At 46.0% G+C, this 16,867-nt stretch overlaps 1 long non-coding RNA gene across 1 annotated transcript in view; it reads right to left on the reverse strand.

The window, feature by feature from the left end:
• The window catches only part of LOC138302065 (uncharacterized), an 80,995-nt gene extending 65,490 nt beyond the window's left edge, over positions 1-15,505 (reverse strand). Inside the window, exons 1-2 of the long non-coding RNA XR_011205253.1 lie at positions 15,469-15,505; positions 14,699-14,756 (exon numbers count right to left, since the gene is read on the reverse strand). This is a non-coding gene — a long non-coding RNA (uncharacterized lncRNA). The remainder of the gene's footprint in view (positions 1-14,698; positions 14,757-15,468) is intronic.
• Positions 15,506-16,867: the final 1,362 nt, after the last annotated feature.

Raw genomic sequence — 16,867 nt, forward strand, 5'->3', positions numbered from 1 at the left:
ATGTCCATTCCCCCCTACAGGCACCACCACCCATGCAACCCGGGCAGAAAGGCCAAGGAGTGCCAGTGCCTCACATGGAGACAGAGGCCCCACTCAGGAGACAGGAGAGGGATGTGTGAAAAGTGAGGAATACTCTGGCCCGTCACACAAGCCTGGACTGTCACCCTCCAGCATCCCCACTCAGGATACCACTGACAACCCTACCACCCAGCCACCAACATCAGCTCTGGACAAATGACCACACACCAGTGTCTCCCGGGCACAGACTGGCGGTCCACATGTACAGAGGCCAAAGTCTCCACCCACCAACAAGCAGGATGATAATGCCCCAGTGCAAGTGGGGCTGCCAGACCTGTGCAGGGGACACAGGCACATGAAGCAAGGGCCAGTGGGAAGGCATCAGTGGCCCGGGGGGAAGCCAAAGGATGGATGCTGCATCCCAGGAGGTGATTTATGAGGTCCTGGGAGCATACCACCATACACAGAACAGGATGCGCCAGATCCTGGCCACCCTGGAGCAGAATCAAAGACTCCAGATAGCACACCACCAAGAGGCCATGGAGCAATAGAAACAGCTCAATGCCACCATGGCCACCATTGCATGGGTGCGGCAGCACCACTACCCTAGCCAGCCTGAGACCTTCACCCACCTGCAAGCCCCTACCGCTAGCCAGGACACTGCCCTGCCATCTACATCTGCATCCACTACTGAACTGGAGGCACTGCCAGAAGACACACAGGAGCCCAGCACCCCACCCCTAGTCTTCTGCTGCCTGTAATTTCGTAATTTCGAATTTCGAATTGAATGTTCCTTTTTTATGACTATACTTGAATCTGCTGATAAGGAGCGCCGAGTAAAGGGCTCCGTGTTTTTTTTTCGCCGCTAATATTTTAATGGTATATCTGCTCATATTTTAACTTTAGTACAGCGCTTATCACTGGCTGCAGCGGAGCGCCTGGTAAAGGGCTCCGGTTTCTTTAATCATTGTACTTTTCGCGTGTGCTGCTTTTAAATTAAAACCACACTCTGTCTTTCATTATTTCATCGCACCTTTGGATTAGTTATTCTAATCTTTGAATCGTTCCCCTTACCTGCACTGCGTCCCCGATCCACCGCCAATTGTTTGGATTGTGTTGAGGGACGACTGGTGCAACAGGAAGTGATTAACCACTTCCGGGTTGCTCATTAATTGGAAATTCCACAGCTGACTATTTAGTTTAAATTCAGATGCCTCCCGCAACGCGCAGCGGACGCGCCGTTGGCGCGCCGAAGGCGCGCCTAAGGCAAGCCCGTCTGCGCCCGTCCGTGACCGTCCGGGGCCTGGGGCCAGAACCCCTGCTCAGAATTCTGTTGCTTATACACGTAATAATCTTTTGATCCTACGACCTGTTCCCAATCCTTTTTGTTCTCTCCTTATCCCGGATATAGCCCCATACAGCTGCTCTTGCTGCAGCTTTACTCTTTCACCACCCCTTTATTTGAGCTCCCTTCGTTACGAGTCTAGCCGAATTCCTCTTCTGACTAACAAGACTAACTTATCTCTTACCCCCTTCACTTTCTTCAGCTTAAACTGTCGCTCACTACCTAAGCATAAGGACGATATTCTGAGCATTCTCACGGACCGACAACCTGATGCCCTTTTCTTAACCGAAACCTGGCTCAATGTGAGTTCTGGACCCGATATGGCCTATGCACTTCCCCCCAATTACACCTATCTTGGAAGAAATCGCATTGACCTAACTGGTGGGGGTATAGCTTTAATTTTTAAAACAGACCATACATGTAAATGGGTAGATCTGGATTTTAAAAAACTGTGAAGCCGGGTTTTTTAAACTTTTACTATCACCTAACTTCACTCTTTCCGGGGCCCTCATATACCGTCCTCCTGGCCCCGCTGGTCCCTGGGCATCGACCTTCCCCGAGCTTATTGCTCCCTTTTTATTAGAAACCACTAACTTTCTGATCTTAGGTGACCTGAACTTACATTTTAATGATATATCCTGTACTACGAGCGCTACTCTTTTAGATAACTTAGCGGCATTAAATGTTTTTTTACACAACTCAGGCCCCACGCATAAGGCAGGATATTTATTAGACCCTATTTTTTCCAATCTTGCTACGATTTCATGTAAACAAGCAATTCCCATTCCATGGTCTGATCATTTTTTGGTGGAATTTTCGATTGTACCAAAACAGGGTCTGACTCTTTCCTCTTCCTCCGCCAAATCCAGCACTTACAGGAATTGGAAAAACTTAGATATTGATATTATGAACTCGATGTTGGGAAAAACGTTACCTTTAATCACGAGTATAAGAGATGATGGGGTCATTGTTGATTGGCTTTCATTTGCCACTGATGAATGTCTTCCATTATCAAATAAAAAGAACAAACAGGGCTACCAACATCCTCCTGCCCCTTGGTTTTCAGAAACCCTTAAAATAGAAAAAACTAAATGCAAGAACTTGGAAAGGAAATGGCGAAAAAACTATGACCCAGACAGAAAAGCTACTTACAAACTAGCCCTTCTTAATTATCACCGATTATGTAAGATCGCGCGCGCCAAACACGCCACCGAGATTATTCTACAATCCCAGAATTGCCCCAAAGTGCTGTTTGAAGTAGTTCAGGAACTCTCTGGTGGCTCTCGCCTATCTAAGCCCCCTGACTTTGACTCCAAGAAATGTAATGATTTGGCGACCTTCTTTGTGGATAAAATTGACAAAATTTATGCTGAATTCCACAATGACTCTAATCATGCCAGTATTATCACTAAATCCCAATCTACTCACTCTTTACCTTTTCCTATCATTCAAGAAACAACCCAAGTCAATCATTCTAACTTACTCAATGAATGGCTCTCTATGGATCCTGCCTCTTTCTCTAATATTCTCACAAGCATTAAAACTGGTTCCCCGCAAGATCCTATCCCCATCTCGGTACTTCAAAAGCTTGACCCCTCCATACTTCTCTTCATTATGCAGTTTCTTAACTTGTCATTTACCGAAGCTTATCTGCCGGCATCATGGAAGCATGCAATGGTTCTTCCTTTACTTAAGAAAACTAACTCTGATCCTGAAATTTTCTCTAACTTTCGCCCAATTTCTCTTTTGCCTGTTTTTTCCAAAATTTTGGAAAAACATGTTAATTTTCAATTATCCCAGTTTGTAGAAACCAATAACATCCTCCACCCTTCCCAATCTGGTTTTCGTGTTGGCTACTCAACTGAGGCGACCTTACTGGGTGTGACTGAAAATATCCGCCAACAAATTGACAAAGGAGAAACTGTAGCTCTTATCCTATTGGATTTAAGCGCAGCTTTTGACACTGTATCTCTCTCATCTCTCCTAAAAACTCTTAATACTAAGGGCATTGGCGGCAAAGCCCTTCTGTGGTTATCCAGTTTTTTATCTAATAGGACTTTTCAGGTTTTCTCTCATATAGCTTCCTCTTTGACTCATGCATCCCCTTATGGAGTTCCCCAGGGCTCCATTCTCAGTCCACTACTCTTTAATATATATGTCAGTCCTTTGGCGAGCATAGCAGAACAAGCTGGTTTAACTATTTTTTCTTATGCCGATGACACTCAACTTATTTTTTCACTCTCTTCTAAAGAAACCGCTAACCCTCCCTCTTTGCAAATGGGACTATCTAAGATAGCCAATTGGATGCATTTTAATAAACTCAAACTTAATGGAGGTAAGACAGAACTCCTCATTTTTGGAAATAAAAAATCTCTTTGGGGCCCCCCCAACATTGGCCCTCTGAGTTGGGTGCCCCCCCTATGCCTTCCCTCTCTGCACGTAACCTAGGCATCATAATTGATGATCAGTTGAATATGAAAAAACAGGTGACCAAAGTAGCTTCTACCTGTTTCGCTATCTTAATGTGGCTTCGCAAAATTCTCTGGATGCTTCCTATGGCTGCCCAGAGAACTGTGATCCAAGCGCTAGTTATTTCTAGACTGGATTACGGAAACGTGCTCTATTTGGGTGAGAATAAAGAAGCGCTACATAAACTGCAAGTTGTTCAGAACTCGGCGGCCAGGCTTCTTTGCCAACTTCCCAGAATCACTCCTACTTCTGGTGCACTTCGTGAACTTCATTGGCTAAGAATTGAGAATCGTATCAAACTTAAAGCCCTATGCTACATGCATAAAATTAATACGGGCCTAGCTCCTAGCTACCTTAATATCCTAGTCCAACAATACTGGCCCTCTCGTTTACCTCGATCCTCTAATCAACTAAAATTCCAGGTGCCCAAATTCAGACGTGCCAAAATGGGGGGACGCTCTTTTGCTTTCCTAGCTCCCTCTCTCTGGAATTCTCTTCCCTCTTACTTGCGTCATGAAAGGGTGTTCATTAGATTTCGCAAAGAGCTTAAGACATGGCTCTTTAACAAGTAATTGCCTAAGTTGCTCGCCTGAGCCTGCCTTTGTCTTGCATTGTCTTTAGCGCCGGGAAACCTTCGGGTAGCTGTGCGCTATATAAAATCAATAAATAAATAAATAAATAAAATAGCCCTGCAGCCGAGCTCCAGTCACTCAAACGTGCCCTCAGAACCAGACATGGCACTGGAACACCAGCCAAGACCAAGGTCCCTGCTAAGAAGTGACTCTGCCCTGAACTGTCACCCTTGTGTGCCAATGTGTTACCTTGATGATCTGCCACTACCAACACACCATCTACCAATGGTCACATGGACCAAAACCCAGAGCCACCAACAGCTGAGCATATGCACCAGAGTATGGATATGCACCATGAGCCCACTCCTTATCACTGTGCAAAGATATACCAAATTTGTGTCACTTAATAAAAACACATATGCACTTAAATCGTATGTCCCTCGTCATTATGAGTTAAAATTGTGAGTGTGTATCAATTAGACAGTCAATTACATATTCATACCTTTATTGGAGGAGGGGATTCCACGCACTGTAGTGTCTGAAGTAAGTTACATTGTACACAATATTGGGTTCCCTGGCACATGCCACTTCAGTACTCAGTTAACAGTGTCAATGACTATAGACACCATATTACCAGTTGCGTGAGGCAGACTGAAACTATGCATTGAAGACAACAGCATCTTTGAACAATACCTTAGGGCCACTGGAAGTATAGGCAGATGGATCAGCTGAGTCCTGGAGTTAAGATCTTCCCCCTCTTCTTCCTCACCATCACTCTCATCCCCTCTCTGAGGTTGCTGGGCTGGTTGGACAGCACCCTCCTCTTCTAGAAGTGGGATAGCTTTCCTCACAGCCAAGTTGTGCAGCATGCAGCAGGCCACCACTATCTTACACATGTTGCCAGGGACATAGCACAGGGATCCCCCAGAGGGATGGAGGCAACGAAACCTAGCCTTCAGGAGACCTATAGTGCGCTCAATCACCCTCCCAGTAAGTCCATGGGCCTGATTATAAATCCTCTCTGCTTCTGTCCTGGGATTCCTCACTGGTGTCAGGAGCCATTGCAAGTTGGGGTAGCCAGAACCACCTGCAATAGTGGACGTAAACAGAACCATAATGAACATATTGGCTGCCTGTGAGCTATGTACAGAACCATACACACTCATCTATGAGCCATCCTCTGTCCCCTTGTAGTTGTCCCATCGAGTGTGGTACACTGCTGTTTCTCAGGACAAAGGAATCATTGACTGACCCTGGGAACCTGGTATTTACATTTGATATGTACTGGTCAGCAGTAAACATCAATTGTATATTCATGGATGGAAGTTCTTTCGATTCCTGTACACCTGTCCATTCATTCTTGGGGGTCTGAGAGCTATGTGGGTTCTATCAATGGCACCTATCACAGTGGGATGTTAGCAAAGGCATAAAATCCAGACCTGATGGCAGGAAGTTCAGCCCTTTGGAGGAACTGGACATGTGTCTGCAGGTGTTGGACGAATGCATCGAGGACTTTTGACAGGATGAGGCTAAACATTAGCTGTGGGACCCCTGCACCCATGTCCACTATCACCTGAAATGAGCCTGCAGCCAAATAATGGAGTACAGATAGCACTCGCACTTCAGTAGGGATGGCATGCTGATTCCGATTACGCGGTCTCATTACAGGATCCAGTAAAGCACAGAGGTCATGGATTGTAGCACGATTTAGTCTATAGGTGACAATGATGTGACGTTCATCCATGGTATCCAAATCAACCAGAGGTCTGAACACAGATAGGGTCCTCCCTCGCCACATGGGTCTGTACTTTTGGGGGAGGAAAGAACACATATGAAGGGCACACATACACCTGCAACACATGATGTTACTGTATCAATTAATGTGTGACACATAGGTTACACACACAGATGCTAAGTAATAAGTACACCGTCAGGCAAATGCACGCAGAGTCAACTCTTTTGTGATGGCGTAGCAGTGTGGACACATTTACAAAGATGGGTGCATGTGAGGATCAGAAACTCATGTCAACAAGCAACTAAGTTTGGAGACTAGGAGGTCCTGAATGGGGCCCCTGGCCAGGCTGTGATGACGTGGGGGTAGCAAGATGGCAGCCTCCTGCCATCCAGGTTTGAGGGAGTGGAAGTGACATCATTCCGGTGGTGGTAGTCGTCATGGCGGAAGGCGGTGTTCACCGCCGTGCACCCAATCATTGGATTACGTGGTTGTCAATGGGGAACCTGGGCCTATCCTGTTCGCCACCCGTGGTGATGGTGCACATTACCGCGGAGCATACCTCATGTCGTCAGACCCTTGACACGTGACTCCTGATTCCCGTGCAGGGCAGTACTCCACTGCGTGTGCTGCTGTGTCCTGACTCTGGTCCCTGAGATGGCACATATCACAAGGGAACAGGCACCGGCCCTCACCACGGAGGAACTGGAGAAGCTGGTGGACGGGGTCTTTCCCCCAAGTATGCCAAGGTCCCCCAAGTATGCCAAGTTGTATGGGCGACCAGAGGAGCAGGTGAGTTTGTAGCTGTCATCCTTGGATGTGTGTGATTGTGGCGGATGCCTGTATGCATGTGTGTTCGATTTGTGACTGCCGAGCCGTAGACTGTCTGGCATGTACTATATGTGTGTTGATAACATGGATTTCTACAATGTCCATTCCATAGGGGACAACATGTTATCTATATTAGGAGCACATACACTGACATATGTTTTTCTGCTCTGTGTGTCCCATGCAGGTCAGCGCCCATCAGAAGAGGGGACTGTGGCAAGCCATTGCCAGGGAAGTGCGGACTCTGGGGGTCTCGAACCATCGGAGTACCCACTGCATGAAGCTGTGGGAGGACCTGAGGTGCTTGGCCAGGAAGACCAGAGAGGCCAAGCTGGGGAAGGCCTCCCAACGAGGGAGGGGTGCCCGTCGGACCCTGACTCCCTAATGGCCCGCATTCTGGTGGTGGCCTATCCTGATCTGGATGGGCGCTTGAAGGCAGCACAGTAGCCACAAGGGGGTGAGTACTAACACTGTTGTAATACTTCTTTGATGGATGTGTTTGGGTGCTGTGGTATGTATGCTGTCTAGTGCCAGGCACTCGGACAGGTGTGTTCCTGCAGTCCTGCCCCTCAAAGAGCCCGGGATGGTTGAGGGCATGCTTGGGGGGTCCCCTTTCTGTAATCTTGGATGGTCTGTGGGCTCATTGACTGGTGAGTGTATTCACTGAGCATGGTCTCCCATGGGTGTATTTCACACAGTTTATCAGGTCTGTGTTTCCTGTGGGTAATGTGGTGTATTCTGGGGCCACTAGTCAGGGGCACAGTCATGACTATTGTTGTAGGTGCTGCATGTAGGTGTGTGATCTGGATGGGAGTGTGTGTGAGCCAGGGATGTACATTCATTCAGGTATTTACAGAGTTCTCCCATGTTTTGTCTCTCCACCCCTGTGCTCTTGTGTCCTTTGTGTACATCAGCATCATCTGGCGAGGGAGCAGTAGCACCGGCAAGTGGGGATGCAGTGGCCCATGCTTCAATGGAGGCAGTGTTGGCGGACGCCAAGGGGATCAGTGGGTTGGAGGGTGAGAGGAGTACCATGCAGGAGGCAACTGTCACTGGTGGTAGCGACTCTGATACCTCCTCCGATGGCAGCTCACTGGTTGTGGCGGACCCTACTGGGCACACCCATTCTATGTCATCTTCTGCCACCCCCAATGCCATCTCCACCCTCCCAGTTGTTTCCCACCCAGTTGCCTGTGTCCACTCACCCAGGAGGGTTGGCGTCTCTTTCGCCCCAGGCACCTCATCACCTGCCCCAGTTAGCCCTGCTGCCCTCACGGAGAAGGCTATTGACCTCCTGAGGACCATCTCTGTAGGGCAGATAACCATTGTGAATGCCATCCAGGAGCTAGCATCCCAGATGCAGCAATGCAATGCATACCTGGAAGGCATTTAGCGTGCCATGTCAGGCCTACAGAGATCTTTTCAGACTCTGACCTCTTCTTTGATGGCAGCCAGTGTCCCTAGTCTTTCCGTCCCCCCTCCCACCACCTCTTCCCCTTCCTGCACCCCACCCCCTTTACCCATCCCAAGCACATGTACAGACAGCCATGCACACAGATCAACACACAAGAAGCACATAGAGAAACACAAGCACCACATTTCCAACCACAGGCATGCACACACCCAAAAACCAAAACAGAGACAACAACATCCACTTCCCCCAGTGTGTCCACCTCCCCCACAATCCTGTCTGTCACATCACCATGCACACGCATTGCACCCTCAGTCACTGCTGCTGGCTCATTCTTGCAGTCACCCCAACATCTGACATCCAGACATGCACCCCAGACATCACACCTGCACTCACCACAACTACATTGACAGACACTTGCAGCACACTCATCAGACCTGCAGACACCCAGACATCATCCATGTACACTGGCAGCCTGTCTTGTCCCACTGTGTCCACCCCACTTCTTCCCAAAACACTCACACATTCACAGACATCCACATAACACACATCCACCACACATCAGCATACTTTACAGGGACCTGCGTCCACGTCTGGCACACCTACCCCTGGTACAAGCACTCCCTCTGCCTCCACTCCCAGACCTTCCTCCAAATCCCCCCAACTGCCCCTAAGAAGCTTTTCCTCTCCCGTATTGACCTGTTTAAACCCACTTGCCCACCCAGTCTCATCCCTAAATGTGCACATCTCCTTACCCAGTTCACTCCTTCCACGTCCAAGTCCACCCTAGTCCGCCCTTACCATTCCTATGCCCCTTCGCCAGGGAGGAAGAAGCCCAGTGTTGCCCCAGGTCCCTCTTCCACCCCCTGGTCCAAGCCCACTCCCCCACCTTCCAAGGCCAAGCTCAAACCCCCTCTACCTCCCAAACCTAAGCCCAAGCCCCCCCTTCCAGACGTAAGCCCCCACCCCGCCACCCTCTGCCCCTGTTCCCTGATTTGTCTGGCTGCCCCATTGATGCCCCCTTCAAGTGGAGTACCCTGTGCACATGAGGGAGTCACTTCCGTCCTAATTAGGGCCTTCACTGTTTTTCACAGGGACTGGCCAATGGCTTTATTTGGACAGTACATTTTTTACAGTTAATAAATTGCAGTGCCCAGTAGTGCTGTTGGCACATTATGGTGATGTTGTTTCAGCGTTTCACTGTGGGAGTGTGGTGTGCACATGAGTGTACTTTGGTGCAGGTCTTTGTTGCCTTGTGTCAGGTAAGTACATCTTGTTCTGGTGTGTATGGCGTGGGATGGTGCGAGGGTTTGGAAGTGCTTTGCAGGGTGGGAGGGGTGGGAGTGTAACTGTGCCCTTTCTTGCCATGTGTACTAGGTTGCAATACTTACCGTCGTCGTCTTCGTCGGTTGTCACGGTCGTGGAGGTATATGCAAGGAGCAGCACTGGCATTATTTCCAACTCTCTCTCCATGTCTGCGTAAACAAGTTGTGTGTGCCTCCGGTCAGTGTTTCCTTTTATTTTGTTTGTTTCCGCCACCAAAGCGTGCCAGTCATTCCTGCCCCGGAACTGACAGTCTTGTGCTTCTTTACTTGGTGGACAGGTAGTTCCTTTCCGCCGACCTGTGGGTGGCCTCCTCCGTCCTCGTCGGCACTACAATGATGGTGGTATGTGAATGGACTGCTACTTGTTTTTCGTGTTCTTCATTATTTGGCGGGCCGTACCGCCAGCTTGTTGGCGGTAGTTACCGCCACTGCCAGTGGGGTGGTGTTTACCGCCATGTTCATAATGATCAGCAATATCATGAATGATGCTTGTTATCCACTTTTCTAAAAATAAAAAAAAATGAAAACCTGAAGATAATAATATATTTTCTTCTGAGCCAGATCTCCATGGACTTTATGAACAAGGTACAGTATTCATAGACTGGTTTTCTACCCTTGATCTGTATTGTGCTACCATTGATACCAAAAAAAGGAAGCAGAGAAACATGCTTAGAAAAACCTTTTATCGTGGATTATTCTTATTGGTCAACACAATAAATCTAGTTTTCTGTATGCCTGGATTTTCACCAGCTTTTCAGAATTGTAACAAAGAGCCCACACTTTGACAAGGTATAATTAAATTTCCAAGGTGGAAAATGTATTGAATAACCTCTTAAAACAAAGTTTCTATGAAACCATTGGTGCAAAAACATTAATGTGGGGATTTCATAGAGACCATCCTCATTACACTACTAAAATGCTTTTCTGGCATTTTGATTGTTGCCCAGAGAACATTTTACATTTGTGTTGGAAAATGGCTTATTGGTAGGTGCAGTTATGTACCTACAGCTAATAATAAAGCCACAATCACACGCAAGGTTCTGTCATGGTCTCAATAAATTAACCCTTGCCCAACACTTGGGCCCATATATATAATTTTTGATGCAAAACTGCGCCGACGCAGTTTTGCGTCCAAACTTTTAGCGCCGGCTAACGCCATTTCTTTGCGCCACTCAGGCATCAAATTTATACGTTGATGCTCGGCGTCCAAACTTTTAGCGCCGGCTAACGCCATTTCTTTGCGCCACTCAGGCATCAAATTTATACGTTGATGCTCGGCGGCGCAAACCACTGGTGTGAGTAATTTTTTTTTACAGCAAAAATGACTTTGATGTGGTTTACGATGTCACAAACTGGATACGCGCCTTTTTTTGACGCAATTGCGTCAAAAAGCGGCGCAAACACAGCTAAATGTGCAAAGGAGAGCCAAAATGGAGCCCAGAAGCTTTGAGAGACCCCAGGAAGATGACAACCAACCAGGAACCAGCCAGGAGGACCCACACAAGACCCAGGAGAGGGAGAAGAAGAAAAGGAAGTGTTGGTTCAGTGCAGAGGAGCAGGAAATACTGGTGAAAAAGGTGACGGAACACCAGCAACAACTTTTTGTCACCTCTAAATTGCCAATTAGTAGGAGAGAGGCAATTTGGCAACAAATTGTTGACAAGATAAACAGTGTGGCAGAAGTACGGAGACCAGTCATCGAGTGGAAGAAACGCTGGAATGACTGCAAGCGCAGGACCAAGGAAAAGATGGACAGGAACATGAAGGCAGCACTGCAGACTGGAGGTGGGAGTCCAGCACCGCAGGAGGCCCTGGACCACATGGAGGAGATGGTGGCAGCTGTCATCCCTGAGGAGATAGTCACAGGGATTCAAGGACAGGACAGCGCAGACTACCAGGAGACAACACAGATGCAGGGTAAGTGGCATGGGGAACTACAAAGCCTAAATGTGAACTGTAAGCGGGGGGTATACCTACTACACAATGCATGTAAGTCATGATAATTAGGGAGTGGAAAGGGAAAAGGGGCACGGCACGGGGCCTGGGCTGTTCAGAGGAAACCTGGGGCACAGAACAACACAACACCACCAACCTTTGCATTGCGGTATGCTGCCATGCCAAGGATGTTGGAAAGGTAAAGCCAGTCCCAGGATGGTAGGGTACAATGTAAACCTGACCTGCTGTCACACAACAGCTGATATTCTCCCTACATGAACTATGGCTCAATTAACAGTCTCAGCCCATATCCGCAAGTGGAATTTAACATTGACAACAGTTGCCACTACCACCTCTGCTGTGTATGCAGGTCAAGTAGCTAATGGCAGCTACGTACTCATGGACAAACACACCCAAATTAGAGGGTTCAGGATGACAACGTTATCAATCCCCTGTAATCAAGAAAAATGTGCTAATCCTGTCAAATGTGGATGTCCATAGTCGCTACAAACATCAGCCATTGTCATAAACATTATGACGTACACAGCAGTAATGTCATTCCCATGCTGTACATCTCAGGGTCCACCCTGTGCCTGGGTCACAATAGCTGCAATGACACCATGCAACATACCAACTGTCATACTGCTCAGACAACAGCATTGAGGGGACATATGTTTCCGGCTAGTGAAACACACCCGCACAGTCAGAAGAGAAAATGGAACACTGCTAGGACCATCAGTGCAATCCAATGTAGCACACATTCCCCAACATCAACATTACACACTACCAAGCCATGCCAACGCTATACATAATATATGCTAGGTCTCAGCAACATATAGCTGGATGTGAAATATCAGAGACTGGGTCAGTTCCAGATTGTTAAGTGTGGTGCAAGTGCCATCAGAACACCCACAGCCAGTGCAAGGCCTCACCATGAGAATGGAAGTAGAGGGTTGAGTTGTACAATAAGGTGGCAACATACAATTTGGGCAGAACCTACACCTAGAGGATGTGACGCAGACAATTCCCTAAACTGCCCACACTACATGTGACATGCAGGTGGGGCATGGGCCTGTTAGAATGCAAATATTAGTGACAGGAACAATGAACGGGAACCCAGATTACAATGTTCCACTAATAGGAAGTCAGTGATGTCACATTACAACTGCCACAACACAGAAACACTAATTGTACTATATCTCATTGCAGGGGACGATGGCTCTCCTGGGAATATGCCTGTCCTGGACTTCCCTAATGACATGGATGACGAGCTGACAAACATCAGCCAGCAGACCCTCCAAGATGTCCTTGCAACCCTCCAGACCCCACCTTCAGTCGCAAGGAGGAGCACAGATACTGCAGCCATTACAGAGGAACCACCCCAATTGTATGACCTGTCAGCTCCAACCCAACTGAGGACTCTGACGACACTGGCACCAGCTTTGAGAGGACTGTAGTTTGAGAACAGCGTGAGCTGGCCAAGGAGGTGCGGGTGGGGATGCAAAATATGGCAGCCAGTCTGAAGGGGGTGCGTTCGGGCTTGAGGTCAACTGCAGAACAGGCAGCAGCCATGCAAGGGCGAACATCAATCATGCAAGAACTTCAACAAAGTGTGAAGGAAATCAGCACAACAGTAAGGGAGTTGACACAACACCTCCAACAACAAACCTTTCACTGTGTGCACAAATGCAATATTGACCCCCTTAGGGCCGACCTGGCTGCCTACCACAGTGATGTAGCTGCTATCCTTATGAACCAACAGCTCCTCCTTGCTGCAGTACTGCCCTAAAAAGCCCCACAGTTGGCAGCTACCGGGATTTCTGACTACACGTCTTCAAACACTGAAGTGTGTGTTGCCCCTTCACACTCACCACCACCAAGGGCAGAGGAGACGACACAAACATCAGAAGATGAAGATGTGGAACAGATCACCTTCACCCGTAAGAGTACCCGGTAGCACTAGTCCCTGCTACATGGGCACTTATAACCATGGTCCTGTGCTTTGTAACATGCCAGTTTTGCAACAGCTGCTCACAAGCACTGTTCTCCAGCCCACTGTTTACCTTGACACTATGCTCTGTGATTGTCTCCCACTACCTCATTGGCAATTCATGTCCCTCTGCACTGTATGACACTTCACCCCAGCATGTCCACTGACATGTCCTTTTGCACTTGTGCAGTATCACAATAGAAGGCGTCACACTAATGAACTCACAATCCTGGACTATGTAAATATAGCACTACAGCACTTTAAAATAAATAGCACTTACACAACCACTTTGTCTCTGTGTAATGTGACACATCAACCGTAAGGGAGATTAGTGATGTTTGCCTCATGTCAATGCCCATAGAATGTCAATACAACTGCCCTGAAAGATTGTGGGCTGATAGCTATGCACTGTGATCCTAATAATGGGTGATATAATAAGAGTAAATGGCGCTGCTTGTCATATGTCCAATATATATCCAAACCACCTGATGGTGCACTTAGAAGAAGATCACCCTCTGCTTCTTTAGTTTCAGTGACTAGTCACTGATAATCAGTTACATATATATAAGGCACACATCCAACATCCAGTCCATTAAATCAGTGTCCATATTTTGATTCCAACCGCAATTACGCGTTTCTTTATTCTTTAGATCTTGATTTTTCAATGACATGGTATTCAGTCATTGACCAACATCCCAGCCAACACGTGTTTCGTCAGGGGTGTACCCCATGACTTCCCCAGGGCTGTGATCAATACATATATAGTACGTTTTTTCATCAAATAAGCCACAACAACCATCAAAAGATTTTCTTATTTGTGTTCATCCCTCATGCAAAGAGTGGGTACATATACATTTAAACACTCCATAACAGTCTTTCAAATTACAAATTATAGTGTGGTCCCCCAATGTGCAAACATACAGAAATTTAAGTTGTAATTAGTATTAACTGAATAATTGACTAAATAAACTAATGTGAAAATTTATGAAGAAATAATACAAAATGAAGAAATATCTTAATTATGAATACTAAATATAAATGAGGAAGACAGCCCTCCACTTTATAATCAATACCTGCTTAATCTGTAATTAAAGATCTCTTGACTTTCTTGTAGCTGTCATTCAATGACTCCTAAAATAAAATCCATACAATTAAGTTATCCCATATATTTCCAAAACCAAAGAGTCACAACCTTAATATATACAATATTAATATATGAAATTCTCCATCTAAAAATGTTCCCCCTCTCTTACAAAACGCCTTCTATCACTGAGAAACCTGATATTATTCTGTCCTCATATCATGCCTCCCATATTCAGCAAATCAGAAAAGCGATGCAGCTCTCGTCGTTAAACACTTCTCCGAGAGTCTACATCTAAACACCAGCACGTATAAACTGTTAATTAGCCCGAGCTATTTTTAAATTACTAAACTTCCTGCACGCATGTTTCACGGGATTTAGTCAAACTTAATTTGCCCAGTACCGATACCCCCGAAACCTCTCGTGTATCCTCTTTCTTAATCGCGCTGTCCTCCAAAAATAATTTTTTAACTGGGAAACCATATAAACTTCAAAAAACCATAAATTGCTTATCACATTCTATTGCGCTATCATCGCAATATTATTATTTCAGTCCGTGTGGACTGTTAGTCGCACCCGATCACTTTCCACTTTCAGAGTTCTCCGCAACTATGTTGTACGGGAACCTGCAGAGCCCTTAAACTAACTGATGCCGATACTCGGGAACTTCTCGTATATCTCTATTGTTAGACACGCTCACCTAAAAAAACAAATTTAAACTAGGGAAACATATATTTTCTCATGGAACCATAGATTACTTACCGCCTTGCTCCTACCGCATTGCTGCTACCGTCTCGAGTACGTCAATGTTGTCATTTTCAGTCCTTTGTCTAATCTCCCTTTTTATCTTCCAGTTCCACCATAGAAATAAAAATAGGACTGCCACTGGACCATACTTCATCTGCCATGTTGATAGTCCAACTTAACTATCACTATATGTTATGTTGATCCTATATCTGCAAAGTCCACTTACCATGGCTCTGACAAAAGTCAAATACTAATCTCATTCTAGGAGAACAGCACTGTTCTGTGTAAAGTACTTTTATTTTTCTCTCATCTACCTAACTCAATTGAATACTTATATAAATACAAAAACCTATATATTTGCACATTGGTACCCAGGGTCACCTATAATTACATAATGCCTTCAGTCAATACCCACTAAGTTAAAAACCATCATAGAAACAAACATATTAGAATATTACACATCAAAATAATCAACCCCCTAAAAAATATTCCAACTCTGAGTCGGTGTTTAGGCCTTTTTCCACCGCTCGCAATCTCATGATCCACATTGCCTCCCTTCTTCTCAATTGCAATTCCCTATTCCCACCCCTATGGTCTACAGGTACATGCTCGATGCCAAAAAATCTTAAATTTTTCTTCACATTGAATTTATCACATATCTTTAAATGTTGCATTATAGGATATCTCTCATCCTCCTGTTTAATCGCCCGCAGGTGTTCTCCAATTCTTACTTTGAAGGGGTGAATGGTACTTCCCACATAGAAACGCTCACATTCGCATAATATTATGTAAATCACATATGATGTCAGACAAGTAATATTTGATAATATCTTGAATTCATGGCCATCACGGTCCATTAATTCCTTCTTAGCATGCCAGGCCCAATTACAGACCCCACACTGACCACATTTGTAAAATCCCCTACTTCGTTCCATTAACCAATTATCGGTATTGGCACTTCGATGATAACTTGTACATAAGAAATGTTTTAATGTTCTCCCTTTACTACATTTTATCTCGGGCCTATTTGTAATAAAATCCGCTAATGTCTCATCTTGTTTTAAAATATTCCAATATCGAGTTAATGACTTCCTCAAGATATCAGAGGATGCTGAGAAATCCATAACCATAGTAACCCTACCTCTGAGTTTATTGGTCTGTTTCCGTAGTCTTAATGTATCATTCCTACTCATCCACTTGACTTGTCGTGTGGCATTCTCAATCACCTGTTTCTGATAACCTCTTTGAATAAACCGTTGCTGCATATCCTGGATACACCTATCAAAATCCTCAGTTTTACCTTATCATTTCACCATATGGAATTGCATTTATCTGATGTTTGGGATGTGCACTTGTGGCATGCAGTACAGCATTACATGAACTCGGCTTTCTGTATAATTTACTATGAATTCTA

This window comes from Pleurodeles waltl, chromosome 6 (genome assembly GCF_031143425.1).
Source record: "Pleurodeles waltl isolate 20211129_DDA chromosome 6, aPleWal1.hap1.20221129, whole genome shotgun sequence".
In the NCBI taxonomy this organism is placed as follows: domain Eukaryota; kingdom Metazoa; phylum Chordata; class Amphibia; order Caudata; family Salamandridae; genus Pleurodeles; species Pleurodeles waltl.